This window comes from Manis pentadactyla, chromosome 3 (assembly GCF_030020395.1).
Source record: "Manis pentadactyla isolate mManPen7 chromosome 3, mManPen7.hap1, whole genome shotgun sequence".
In the NCBI taxonomy this organism is placed as follows: Eukaryota; Metazoa; Chordata; class Mammalia; order Pholidota; family Manidae; genus Manis; species Manis pentadactyla.
The window spans coordinates 83815531-83818722 of NC_080021.1; positions in this window are offsets into that span (position 1 = coordinate 83815531).

Consider the following 3192-nt stretch of genomic DNA (forward strand, 5'->3'; position numbering starts at 1 on the left):
GTCAGTGTCACAGATTATTCCTTTCTCATTTATAGCCATCAAAATCAAATGATACTTTTTATAAATTTGATGTAATTTGATGTAATTTCTATTTTATTCTAGTTATTTCTTGTGTGGGACATTTTAACAATGTGTAAAAATATGTTACAAATGTGAGGATGTGGAGAAAGGGGAACCCTACTACACTGCTAGTGGGAAAATTAGTTCAACCCTTGTGGAAAGCAGTATGGAGGTTCCTCAAAAAATTCAACATAGAAATACTATTTGACCCAGGAATTCCACTCCTAGGAATTTACCCTAAGAATGCAGGAGTCCAGTTTGAAAAAGACATATGCACCCCTGTTTATCACAGTACTATTGACAATAGCCAAGAAATGGAAGCAACCTAAGTGTCCATCAGTAAATGAATGGATAAAGAAGATGTGGTACATATACACATTGGAATATTATTCAGCCATAAGAAGAAAACAAATCCTACCATTTGCAACAACATGTATGGACCTAGAGGGTATTATGCTCAGTGAAATAAGCCAGGCAGAGAAAGACAAGTACCAAATGATTTTACTCATCTGTGGAGAACAAGAACAAAGAAAAAACTGAAGGAGCAAAACAGCAGCAGACTCAACCCAAGAATGGACTAACAGTTACCAAAGGGTAAAGGACTGAGGAGGATGGGTGGGAAGGGAGGGATAAGGGGGGGAAAAAAGAAAGGGGGCATTATGATTAGCATGTATAATGTGGGCAGGGCATGGGGAGGGCTGTACAACACAGAGAAGACAAGTAGTGATTATACAACATCTTACTACACTGATGGACAATGACTGCAATGGGGAATGTGGGGGGAACTTGTTGATGGGGGGAGTCTAGTAAACATAATGTTCCTCATGTAATTGTAGAGTAATACTAAAATAAAATAAAATAAAATAAAATAAAAAGATTTTTTGAAATGAGTATTTATGATAGCTGCAATTACAGTGTACTTATTTGTGATTTTCAGTTACATTGTATAAAGTTTTTTCAATGTTGCCATATATAATTTTATTGCCACAAAATGTTCCTTAGAATAAAAATAATATGGTTTCCTTAATTATTGTTCCATGTTGGACATATAATTTGTTTCTATATATTTTATTCTTTTCCAGTAGTGTTGCATAAGCATCATTGATTCAGATGGATTTTTTCCCTGTCTTAGATGATTTCTTCAATTGAATTTTTGAAATGATTTAATCTAATAATGTTTCTCAATGCTGTATATAGCCAAATAATTTCAATGTCTGTATGAACTTATAAAGTCACCGAGGAAGCATGAGAAACAATTCAATTCCATTTTGACAGCAGCAGATATTATTTAATATGATCTTTTTTCTAATTTAGTGACACAAAGGGGCTTTTTTGTTATCCAGGCTTCTGACAAAGAAAGTTGAATGGAGGCAAAACTGAGTTGCCAAGCTGCTCAGTTAACATTCCAGGACCAGCTCCAAATTGTCTAACATGAGAACAATTAGGAACAGAATATTCTGAGGAGGTAAGAGTCACTGTCTGATTAAATCATACACTTAAAAGGATTGCTGTGATTTATTAAATGTGACAGTGTATGGGCTTTTAAAAAAAAAACTATCTCAGATTCCATTTTCTAACAGAGAATGAGAGAACTAATGGAACTGCTTTGGAAGGAAGGCAGCTGTGCATAAACTGGTGATGGAAAAGGATTCAGCCAGAAGCCACAGCAGAATACGTATCTCTAGGAGTGCAACTGAGTAGGACTGACGACAGTACTTATATCTGAATTGAGAGAAATAATCCTTAATTAGATTCAAGACAACTATGTATTAATATGTGTTATAAAATCAAAAGGAAAGAAGGCCCACTGAAAATTACCATGTGCAAAATACCTCTTTCTCAGAATGAACAATTAATATAAATGAATCAAAGAAAGAATCAGAAGCCTTTAGCTAACATTTTAATATGATTGGTGTATATTTCAATAGGCCCTAGTGACCAACTGAGAAGTCACCCAGTAATTCTTAAATTTCTAGTTAACATTGGCCCCTGACATTCCCTGGACACCTTGCTGGTGACCAGAGACCCACTAGTCGCGTTTACTCCACAGACTCAGACCCTCACTGAGCCGAGCGCAGCACTGAGCTTGCTCACATCACAATGCACACAGAAAATTATGTCTTTTGTTCAGCCCTCTGGGCAGATTCAATGCCAAACACATGAAACTATGCAAAATAAATGTATTATAATTTCCTTACATTACACAATGATAAGAAAAAATAAAACATCCTGATAAAATCTTAATTAAATTAAATTAAAATTTTGAACTTGATTTTACCAACAGTTTTTACTTGAAATAACCACATGCAACCTCTCATCTGAGTTTTTATTAAAGATATCTTCAAGTACTTGATAGTTATCATCGATGAGAAACTTTCACCAGTTGGTGATAATTATTTGTACAGCCTTTCAATGACTTACAAGAGTTGAAATGATCTTCAAAGAACCTAACACCCTCTTCTGTTCTTTTTTCAATAAATGCAAGTAGACATTACTTATCATAATGCTGATGGGTTTTGAAGCCAATAAAATGATTTATATCAAGTATTCCAAAATAATAATGAAGTCTAATTTGCATAAATCATCTGATTGTTAGAGCACATCCTGTGAATAGTGTGGATGTCACTAAAAGGGGACTGAGGCTGTATATGAAAAGAAATATCTTTGTCCTTTTACAGACAAATCTTTGTGAGGACCTTGGCCTGGAAAAAGACTCTTCCAAGATGGCGGTGTGAGTAGAGCAGCAGAAATCTCCTCCCAAAACCTCATGTATCTATGAAAATATAACAAAGACAACTCTTCCTAGAATAAAGACCAGAGGACACAGGACAACATCCAGACCACATCCACACCTGTGAGAACCCAGTGCCTCGTAAAGGGAGTAAGATACAAGCCCTGGCCCAGGGGGACCCGAGCGCTCCTCCCCCCAGCTCCCAGCTGGAGAAAAATAGGCAGAGCAGGAGGGAGACGGAGCCCAGGACCGCTGAACACCCTGCCACAGGCATCTGGACCAGAGCGCAGACACAGTGCATGCGCGGGGCCCTGGATACTAGGGAAATAGGGCAGCAAGAATGGTGAGAGGGTACCAGAGGCCTGGCGCTGGAGGACATAAGAAAAGCGAGCGGACATTTC